This window comes from Lissotriton vulgaris, chromosome 5 (genome assembly GCF_964263255.1).
Source record: "Lissotriton vulgaris chromosome 5, aLisVul1.2, whole genome shotgun sequence".
Lineage (NCBI taxonomy): Eukaryota > Metazoa > Chordata > Amphibia > Caudata > Salamandridae > Lissotriton > Lissotriton vulgaris.
In genome coordinates, this window is record NC_141693.1 from 91590754 (window position 1) to 91602613 (window position 11860).

Sequence of the window (11860 nt, forward strand, 5' to 3'; positions counted from 1 at the left end):
CCTGGAAAGCTGGAAGCACGCCGAGATCAACGCCCTACTGAAGAAACCCAAGGCGGACCCCAAGGACCTCAAAAATTTCCGGCCATCTCCCTGCTCCCGTTCCCGGCGAAAGTCATAGAGAAAATTGTCAACAGACAACTGACCCGATACCTCCAATAAAACAACATCCTGGACCCATCCCAGTTGGTCTTCCGCAGCAACCACAGCACCAAAACCCCCCTCATTGCTGCCACCGGCGACATCAGGACCCTAATGGACAAAGGAGAAACAGCCGCACTCATCCTCCTGGACCTCTCAGCCGCCTTCGACACGGTCTGCCACCGCACCCTAACAGCGCGCCTCCATGACGCCGGAATCCAAGAGGAGGCCCTGGCCTGGACCACATCCTTCCTCTCAGGCAGAACACAGTGTCCACCTCCCACCCTCCCGCTCCAAGACCACAGAGACCCTCTGCGGTGTACCGCAAGGATCCTCTTTCAGACCAATGCTGTTCAATATCTACATGGCTCCACACGCCCACGTCGCCTGCCAGCACAGCCTCAACATCATCTCCTACGCCAACGACACCCAACTGATCATCTCCCTCACCGAAGACCCTCTCACCGCCAAAGCCAACCTCCACAGGGGAATTAAGGCTGTCGCCGAATGGATGAAACACAGCAGGCTGAAGCTGAATTCTGACAAGACGGAGGTCCTCATCCTCGGATCCACCCCTTCAGCCTGGGACGACTCCTGGTGGACAACCTCGCTGGGAACAGCCCCAACACCCACCAACCACGCACGCAACTTGGGGGTCATCCTCGACTCCACCCTCTCCATGACCAAGCAAGTGAACGCCGTTTTCGCATCCTGCTTCAACACCCTCCAAATGCTCTGCAGAATCTTCAAGTGGATCCCCTCTGAAACAAGAAAAACCGTCACACAGGCCCTCGTCACCAGCAGGCTGGACTACGGAAACGCCCTCTACGCAAGAACAACAACCAAGCTCCTGAGACGGCTGCAACGCATCCAGAATGCATCGGCACGACTGGTCCTCGACATCCCCCGTCACAGCCAAATCACCCCCCACCTAAGAGACCTACACTGGCTCCCCATCAACAAGAGGATAACCTTCAAACTCCTCATCCACGCACACAAAGCCCTGCAGAACGCCGGACCAGCAGACCTCAACGAATGACTCAGCTTCTACACCCCGACCCGCAGCCTTCGCTCAGTCAGCCACGCCCTCGCCCTGGTCCCACACATCTGGAAAACGACCGTCGGCGGCAGATCCTTCTCCCGACTCGCCGCCAAGATCTGGAACACCCTACCCACCAACCTTCGGCAAATCCAAGACCTGCTGACCTTCAGAAGACCTCTCAAGACCTGGCTCTTCGATCAGTAGTGGCGTCCCCCTTCCCCAGCACCTTGAGATCCTCACGGGTATGTTTTGCGCTTTACAAATTCCTTGATTGATTGATTGATTGATTGAGTGATGTTATCAAGTGCGTATTGTGGTGGAGAGTCATATGATTGCCATGGTGATAACCAACTAAATAACATATTTTTGGTGATTCAGATGTGTGTGAGGTGTTATCTAAAATGTCTTCTGCTGGATGTTGTGTAAATCAGTGAAAAGTGTTATTGGGAGACGCATGCTACCAGACTATTTTCATACCACTGCTGTATTGAGTCTATCACAGATGTTCTAGAGTCGCTAGACTAGGGGGTGAGTGTGTGTGTTCTAGTACATTGAATGGGTGTCTTACTTCTCCACAAGTAGAGTCACTAAGTTATACTCAACGTATGGACTAAACAGGTGAAAACCTGGAATCGCTCTTCCAGGGTTCAGACTCGACACCGAATTGTGGGTTGCACACATATTTCAAAAGCTAATGCTGAACAAACGTCTTACTACTTCACTACTACACCCGCCTGATAAACCACAAACCACAGGCAAAAAAGCAGATATAAGAGACAAAGGCTGGGGCGGGGGTACAGAAAGCCTCATATTTTATTCCGATAAAGAAGGGTTGGAGGAGGTTACATGTGCGGACGTAAGGCGAAATTCCAAGGCAGTGGAAGGAGGAAAAATGTCAAATTTTCAAACCCAGTATAACTGGTGCCACAAATGGCTTGTTGCGTTTGTGACACTGGCTTATGCTACATAATGTATCTATACTGGTACCCCACTCAATGTTTTTTCTTTCTTAACCCCTTGCATGCTCGTGATGGAACCATTCCGTCACGAGCCACTGTGGTGCTCTGCTGGTGATGGAATGGTTCCATCACGGCCCGGCCGCGGCGCCTGCACGGCGCTGATTTCGTGCCTGTGCTGAGCGTTCCATTGAGCGGGCGGGGCCGTCAAGGAACCATTCCGTCACAAGCACAGAGCCACCGCGGCTCGTGACGGAGTGGTTCCGTCACGAGCATGGCGGCGCCGCGCGTCCCCCTCCCCCCCTAGCGCCGCGGCGGAATTAGCGCCGCGGCCAAGGGGCTAATCAATCTAAAAAAAGTTTAAGGCTGAGTGGACCAGTTGGTATTCGAACCTGTGGCCATGGGGTCAAGTACAGATCCCTTCAGCAGATGCTGTAGTCCACTCGGCATTTCACAGATCGGATCCTCTGCTCATCTGAGCATGAAAGTAAGGGGAACCATATAGACATACAGCTGTTTGTTGGCTGATGGGATAACTCAGTGGATCAGGCGCTTGTTACTGAGATGTGATCAAACTGTGTTTGACAAGTTGAATCCTGGCATGGCCGGCTCAGCCTTTCATCCTTCTGACATTGATAATAATATAGGTTAAGTGCTAGACACAATACAAATCAAGCATAAAAGTTGCAAAGTTCCTCAAACGGAGATATATATATATATAATATGTGTGTGTGTGTGTGTAGGAAGTTATAGCATATAAAATGTAAAAGCTGGGGAAAACGTTAAGATGTGTCTGTCGTCCACGGTGCACCTATACAACTACGTATAAAGTCGCATGGAACATATACAGTGATGAGCCGAGGTAGCATCTAGAGTACACATATTTCTACCGTCTGTTTAACTTAAATACTGCCATGCGACCTTCAGAACGCGCCTCCGTGACAGTTCTGAGGTGAAACAGGCACAGGAGCTATATATACAACCAACATCACGCCACACGGAAAGGCGGCTTTTTTTAGAAAAACATTCGGGAAATATGAAGACGTTTTACGGGCGGATGATCCACAGACCTTGAGGCTGGCTCCAAACATAATAAAGACTACAACTTGCAAAACGGGCAATAGAACAAAAAGCAAAAGGGAAGAAACCCCTACAGTGCCCACCAAGAGCGCTCTTGACGTCACGAGGGGCCTCTTGACGATATTGACTGATACGAAATTTTTTTTGCTACCCACCTCAGTGGCCCAGCTTTGCAATGGTATCATAAAACGTACTTTTGACATAAACGAAATAAAAAAGAAGCCGGTATTTACCTCTGGTTCCCGGATTAACGAGTCTAAAAAAGAAGCCGGTATTTACCTCTGGTTCCCGGATTGATGAGTCGCGCCACTGCGCATGTCCCCGCGCGCGCTTAGGGTGCGCCGCTAATGCGCTTTCCTAATGCTCAGACAAAGAGCAAATTAAATCTTGAAGCACAGCCAGTTTCACGGCAGATGGATGGGCTCGCGAGACATCATGGAGAGGCAGAGCCCGCCTTTGCCAAGATACTAGGACGAGGGCGGAGAGAAGTTTGGCCCCTTGCTGACAGTAAATGAGGCGGCAGGGGGTCCCTTTGTGTTCACAGGTCCTGGAGGAGCAGGGACCGGCCACTGAGCACAAACATCCCTAGACCTCTCGCAGTGCACCTCAGTCACTGATAGCTCAGCTGCCTTTCTCAGAAGATGGTTTTGTTGATGTGTGACAGCAGAGGTCAGAGGTTGAAGGCAGGGGGCAAGGAGACTAAAAGGGTGTTAAAAACATCTCCCGCCATATGATAACGAAAAACTAAAACCACTTTAAACTGGCAAATCACCCAGAAACGAACAGGCAGGGAGAGACAAGAACAAGGCTGGAGGAAGAAGAGAAGTGCGTTCTGTTGGCTTGACCTTGAAGCATACAGCTCTGTGCGCCCTCAGAGAACTGGCGCCCTGGGCCTGGGGCCAGTTCGCCCATGCTAAAGGCCGGCCCTGTAGAGAGGCCTAATGAAGCTATTTACTATTACTGTGTTTCCCCCAGTTTGTATCACACACGCTATAGAAATAGTTTTCAGAAGTGCTAGGTTTCTATAAACGAGCCCTAAGGGATCATGACCCTTCCTTTAAAGAGGGACCCAAGTGTATTAAGCAAGCTAAATTAATCAGACAGGCGTTATATTTTTATTGAACTATGATCGTAGAGGAGTCTGGGGAAAAGATGGTATGCACAATGCTACTTTTTAGTTTCAGAAAAAATGTAGGATCCTATGTGCTTTTTTTCTTGCCCCAGTCAAAATATTCACCGGAAAGCAAGGATTTAATCAAATATTAATGGTCAACTCAAGATACCAGTGGTCCACTCATTTGACACAGTTAGATGACTTCAGATCCCAAAATGCCCTTGGGTCTGGTCAGAAGGTGTTTGTGAACAAGTAACAGGGTATTTATCAGGTCACGTTTTCTCAATCAGGATACCGGCCCCACTTGTTCAAATCAGAAGTCGTGTCTCCATCTGGAAATTATATTTTACCACTACTCTAAGCACCCTGCTTCAGAAATTCCTGTGCAAAATAATAAAATGGTGGTGCAGTTGCCAGACAAGGGGATATTCATGTATATTATTCTCCACTTTAAACAAAAAGTTGTATGTTTTACATTTTTCTTATCTCCAAATACCCGTAAACTTTTATATATCACTTCTAAATAATTTCTAGAGCTATTATACACCCAAGGAGCTAATGCTGCTGATAATGCTGGTGGGCTATTACGACTCTATAATCTTAAATACAAGGGTTTTACCAATGCCCAAGTGTAAAAGCTATACATGAGACATACCAATCAAATGTACATTATAAAGCTTTTGCCAAGTGTTGCATCGCATTTATTTCACGCGTAGGTTTTGTAGAGCACTGTATATATATATACAGCCCCTTGCGGTAGCCTTGGAACACTCATGTGACCATATTGCCAGGCTCACGAGCTCAGGGTAATCCTTTCTTTCTGCTTTCTTGACAGGCCCCTGCCCCCTGCTCCGCATCAGTGCCGGGCCACGCGCCAGGCTGGAGCAGCGCTCCCATATCTGTGGCCAATGGGCGCATCATGTTTTAACACAATCATAAAACAGGAGCAGTGATGCTTACCCCCTAGGGTAGTGGTTTTCAAACGTTTTAATTCTGCGCCCACCCAGTAAGAAACACAGTTCATTGCCCCCTCTGATTTTTCACAATTATTCTATTAAACTGGCAATGTTTAAATATGTCTCGACTTATTTAAACACAAGCCGTATTTAAACACTGCAGTTAAATTCTGTTGCCATTTTTCCCAGCTAGGATACAAATGACAAAAGAAGCTAGCGATGGCCATGACGGAGCGGTTTAGTGCCGCTCATTTTCCCCTACCCCTTAAAACACAGCACTGCTATCAGCATATTTCTTCTTTTAGCCAGAGCCTGGTGCCCCCCTACGGGGAGCCGCTCCCAAATTTGAAGACCCCTGCCCCGGGGGCTCATAAGTGCCAAGAGGCCACATGCGGTAAATGACTCCTTGAATCAACCTGCGCACGCCTCTGATTGGGAATGACTGTCCCACCTGCCAGGAGCACTGTCTGTAGAATATAGCAACATCCTCAGCAAAGATTGCACCAGCCGTACTGGCTGTAAGGCAAGGCGAGAGCAGGTCTTTGCCTTGGGCACCACCACTAGAGGTCAGTAGATGATTGTGACAAGAAGCAAATAGGGGTTAGATGGTTTAAATGTTCACAACGAAAAGAAGGAAATTAAAAGGGCCTGGAGCAGCAGAGCAACATACATGTTGCTGAAAGGTCATGTCAAAACTGGGCAGACACCTGTTAAGTCAAGGAACTAAGATAAGATCTTGGTGTACAAAGTTAAAATCACGCATTTCACAGAGGTGCGGGTGAGGTTGCAATTAATTTTAAAAGTCACTAAAAATGAGGCTTCATAAGAATCTATAGGGCTATGAAACTGGCCAGGTTGGCTTCATTTACTGGTATCATTTTCCATGGAAGGCCGAAGGGAGGTTCTGTGGTGGGTTGGTGAAGTAATGATGGGGAGAAGACAGGATTGTTGCACGGAACCCCATGCAAAAAATAAAAATTCCACGGAGTTTCCATTGCCTGTTTTTTGGACAATTCCCTCTGATTTTGACCACCTAGTGGTGAGAAACAAATTATTTGAATGCCACCCCTAAATACTACTGAGAAATATGGATTTTTAGGTTAAGCCTGGGCAACGCATGCGCTGCTCTGCGAGGCATGCTGTATTCAAGTATGGAATTTAAGCTCCGCCCACTCCCCGCTCATATTTTTCATTGCTTGTGTCATTGTCCTTTGTAAATGCTGGCTTCTGATTTGTTAATAGGCGTGTTAGTCCCTCCTTAGTACTTCCTTGTCTTCATTTGTAACCTCCCATGAGATCTGGCCGTCTTACTTCAATTGTTACATAGTATGTCTTACTTAGTCTGTAAGCACTATTTTCTTTAATGAGTTTATCCTACTGCAGGCACGGCATGCATTCCTACAACATTAAGGCAGGGACAATGGTTGCCACTTCTTTGACATGAAATAGGTCTCGCATTTACAAGAGTTTCAGCTATAGCCATTCTAAATGACAACCTTTTATTTATGTGTTAATTATCAAAACAGATACATTGAATGCATTGTACTTTTCAATGCCAATATCTTAAACTCTCGCAAATGCAAGACCTATTGCATTGCAAATGCTTGTTTAGTTAGGACACAGCCTGGGCTTGATTGTCCTATGTCACACAAGTGATTTGTTTTGGGTTCATGACACTGAATAGGTCTTCTCTGCATTCTCTTAACTTTGCACTTTTAAGCAGGTTACTATTGAAAGAATAACTATAGAGTGAACTCACCCATAAATGAGAAACATGCATCGAATGTTCATGTTTAGGAAATCTCCATCGGTGCAGCCTGTTCTCTTATTGCCCACTGAAAACAACCCGATTTCTAAGTATTGCATGTCCCACCTGTTGAAAGAAAACAAAGTTAGCACCTCTTTATAATTACAATTGTATCACCAGTGACGTACCAAGAGTGCCATAGACCATAATGCAAGACAGGGAAATGGCCACAACCTCTGGCTGGGTAATAAAAAACAGATATAACTGGGGACCCGGTGCCACTCCAACTACTGCTCCAATTATATAAGAGGAAATATGTTCATTTCAGTAACAATTCCTCTGAAAACGAGCATTTTCGACAGTCAATCTAATATACGCAGCGAATGTATCAGACGAACAAAGCAATGTTATTGGTGCTAATTTCGGTGTAGGGCTCACAAAGATAAAGACGTGCTTGATTTTAGGTCATGCAAGTCCTTTAGACTCTCAAGCACATAAACTCATGATGACGCAGGCAACATGGTGTCTCCACAACTTTTTCTTTTTGCTCAAGAAACAGAGCTGTCCATCAGAATAATTGTATTTTTTATGTCTGGCGAAAGACGAAACATTTCAATTTTACACAAACTATTTGCATAATATATTTACCTACAGTGGCCCTCAGCCAGCACTCTTCATCAACTGGTCCGTTATTGTTTTATTCATTTTTCTCTTCTGTCCACTACATCATACAGCGGGACACTCATTGTTTGGCTCGGGGTCACTCGTGTGTAGCGTCCTACCCAGCCAGGGTACTCGCCAATGACTATGCTACATACAGAGCGTTGTTATACAAGTCTTTATTCTTCAGTGTGTAAACCTGCATTCACTTCATTCCCCACCAACCCTTATGTCACAGCCTACGGAGTCCATCAGGAACCAAAAGAGTTCCGTCACTCTTTATTTACACGACACCACGTTGTGGACCGCATGACCTTTTGTTATGTTAGTATGAATTTGTAGAGCGCACGTTCACCCTGGGGTTTCCTGGCGCTGTGTACCGCTGGGGAACCCGTCCTGGCTTTCCCTGTGAGATGGTCCCTATTGGGCATCCCCGGCAGCAAGGGGGCCGTTGTGAAGATTAAGCAAGCTTTTGCCCAGAGTTGCAGCGTGGGACCCATGGTTAGAGAGGCACCGAGGCGAGATTTATAGAGCCCGCTGACATTGGTTCCGTACCCTGCCGCGTCAGGAATTGAACCCTGGCCCCGGGCCGACCTCTGCTTCTGGGTCTGGGTCTGCCGCCTCTAACCGGTGAGCCACACTTCTCCACCTTTAAGTGTTGCCCTGTGATGAACAGCGTCACTGAGCTGGACAGAGCACGTTCATAAAGATGCTAAACAAATAGGTAAGTATTTATTTAAACATGAACGGAAGTAAGGGAAAAGAAGCACAGAAGGCGTCCTACAGCACTTAAATGTAGGAACACCATCATATTAAAAGACATCGTCCAACAAACATGCAAAATTCAAAAATGCATATTTCTCCAACATGTTGAATTGTTACAACTTTGTATATCAAAATGTTATCAGTTCATTGACTGTTACTTATTAAAAGTGATTGTTTTCAAACAACTCAGAAACATTCATGCCCCTTCCTCCCCCCCATCCCTGACGACAATGCCATAGTGAACCAAGAGGCACGTTAGCTGTCATGTGCACCCTTCTTGTGGCCTAGGTTGTGATTATACATGGAACAACAGTATAGCCTATTACATTAAACACTAGAGAAGGTTTGTACAATGCACATCTTAAGCCAGTATTTCAAGCTGCTCGTATGATTGATAAAAAAGGAAAAGGAGTCATGGTGAAATAAAACAATTGTCTAGGATCACACAATTTGATCAAGTGAGGATGCTGGGATTAATTTCAGGTTACCTATCTATTAAAAAAATGTTACATAACGTCCCATGCAGTATAGTAACTCCCAATGCCTCGGAGAGGCAAAAATCCTGTGGACCCCTGACTGGTGGCCCTCCAGTCTGGGTCAGGCCCCTTCCCCGAAACAGGTGGTGAAAAACCTGGGGGTCCGTCTAGATCATGACCTCACCCTTGCCCATCATGCCAGCACCACGGCGGGATCCTGCTTCCACATCATTAGCCTCCTTCGGAAGGTGTTCCCCCTTCTACCAGACAATACAAGAAAGACCTTGGTCCAGGCCCTCGTTCTGAGCCGCCTGGACTATTGCAATGGCCTATTCTTAGCAGCCAATGAAGGAGTGCTTAATAAACTTCAGGTGGTTCAGAACACTGCGGCCCGCCTGGTGACCAATGCCCCCCCTAGAACTCCATCCTTGCCCCTCCTCAAGGCCCTCCACTGGCTTCCCATCCGGAAACGGGTGGAATTCAAGATTTGCTGTGTGGTGCACAAGAGTCTCCACAACCTCGGTCCACACTATCTGGCCGAGAAATTTGTATACCACCGCCCTTCCCGCAATCTTAGGTCCAGCAATCAGCTATTACTTCAGGTTCCTAGACATAACAAGACCAGACAGGGAGGTCGCGCCCTTTCCATTATGGGCCCGCGTCTGTGGAACAGTCTTCCCCTTTCCCTCAGAGATTGCCCAAGTCATCTAGCTTTCAGGAAATGCCTAAAGACAACTCTATTCTAGTTGGAGAGCTGCTCGACCTGTTTCTTCACAGCACCGCGCGGAGATACACCTTTGGGTGGGATGCCGGCGCGTTACAAGCCCATAAATAAATAAATAAATAAATGTAAAGGCTAGGAAAACTTACCTGCAATGTAGCGAATACCGATGCAGCGCCTACAATGTAGTGACTTCTGATGTATGGCCCTTGATGTAAGTGGGAGTGTAGAAGGCCTAGCCCTGTTCACAGCATGAGGCTAGTTCTGTGCTTCATCGAGTCCAGGGCTAGACACGGTCCAATCATAGGTCAGCGTTAAAAGAAGAGCATTAGATTTCCTAACATATACCCATCGTTTTTAATCGCTGGCAGATCCTCTTCACACTGTAGCAGCTAGCAAAAAGCCTGTCAGCTTCTGCTCATAGAGAAACCTCGCCCCTCCCAACTGAGGTGCCAGCCCCCCATCAAAATATAGAAACTGCTCTTAAGTTTGTTCTAGTTCCTCCTCGATGAGTTTCAGATACTAATCAGTCTGCCGGCATTTGGCCACAATATAGCATGTCAGAGAATATACTATTGACTTTTAAGTGACTAATTAATAATATTTTAATTACAGATTGTTACTGATGTAGCTTATCTAAGATATGTTGAAATTTGCATTTTATATCAATGTCTATTTTTGTTTCTTTTCACTTTGTATTAGGGTTTATAGTTTATGGTTTACATTTTTAAGGATTATCATCAATTATATTACAGCCAAGAAGAAGAGGGCGGTCCCCGTGAAACATGTGCCCGCAGGCTGCAACCATCTACGCTCGATGTCAGTATCCAGCACTCATATGGGATAACAGATTATAACTCTATGAACTGCTCAAAGACACGAGTTTTCTATAAATAAGGACTGAGATATTGCACATTTGCAGTACAACTTTTAGTTAGTGGAACACACTGTGCTAAAATCGAAATGCCCACTTCCATAGTGACATACTCTATAGAAAGTCACAGAACCTACAAATCTACTTTTTCCACTGTCATTGGCACCATCACATAATGAACTTGTTTCCCCAAGTTGTTCCATCTACTCTCTTTCCCCTTCTCCTCCTCAGTGGGAATAATTAATTGTTCAACCACTTTCACTGCAGTTATCACCGCCAAGGAAGCGTTGCGCCACTTGCAGACGGTTAGAAACCATGGCCAAAGAAAACTCCCACACGCTGTTACTGAAGTCCACAAATCTATAGATCAGACTCACTAGCCTCACTTTAATTAAAACTGTAGCCGAAAATATAGACCATTCTCATGCTTTCCCCAATCTGCAGCCCCATGACTAGGGCCTTATAGAGCTATGATGTTCCAATTTGACAATCAAACTCTGCTTTGGGCAATACCAAAAAGTGACAAGAAACAAAGCAAATGCAGTGTCCTCAGGGGGGCGCTAGAGGGCGCGCCAGCAGAATGGCCGCCGACTGGTGAGGCTCCTGCTACCTGGAATCCTGATCCGGCAATTATCCTGATATAAATGGACCATTTTTGATTTAAAACCAAGCTGAGCTGCAGCGTATGATGACCCCCGCCCTCGGCGAAAGTTTGGTTGAAATCGACTGAGGCATTGTTGAGTCTGGAGCTAACGTGTGCTTGCCCGAGAACGACGCGGAAACTCCCGGCGCTCCCGCAGCGGCTGACGAGCGGCAGGAAACACCGAGGCCTGCCACGAGGGGAGTGGGCCGCGCTGATCGAGACTCGCCCTGGGACAGGGTAAAGCGGCTGCCCTGTGAGGCGTAAAAGCTGCCAGATTTCGCCTCATGAAATAAATTAGCCTCGCATACTGGAAGAGGCAAGACAGCCACAGGAGGACTGCACCTCAATAAGGTGGGCGATTCCGGACTGACTCTTATTTGCCCTGAAAAACTATACCGGCGCCTAGCGTACGCTGCAATAGGAACGCGCTACACGAACTCGGCGACACCGAGGGGCGGCGGATTGCCTCTTCTGAGCTGCGAGGCGGCTGAACGACGGCTATCACACTGTAAATTTATTGCCTGACGTGTGGAAGGCTGGCCGACTCATTCAGCGACATTCCGCCTTTGAGGTTAGTGCACGGCGGCCATATTGACATTTGCCGGTCTCTATCTGCGTAAGGCCGAAGATTGTGAGGGCAGGCTAGCCATTCATAATTGGACACACGCTAGCGCTGGGCTAAGATATT

At 46.9% G+C, this 11860-nt stretch overlaps 1 protein-coding gene across 1 annotated transcript in view; it reads right to left on the reverse strand.

The window, feature by feature from the left end:
- LOC147710281 (beta-1,4-galactosyltransferase galt-1-like) overlaps positions 1 to 7160 on the reverse strand; it is a 29148-nt gene extending 21988 nt beyond the window's left edge. Inside the window, exon 1 of the mRNA XM_086920955.1 lies at positions 7046 to 7160. The gene's annotated coding sequence lies outside the window, so the exon portion shown is untranslated. The remainder of the gene's footprint in view (positions 1 to 7045) is intronic.
- Between the last annotated feature and the right edge of the window lie 4700 nt (positions 7161 to 11860).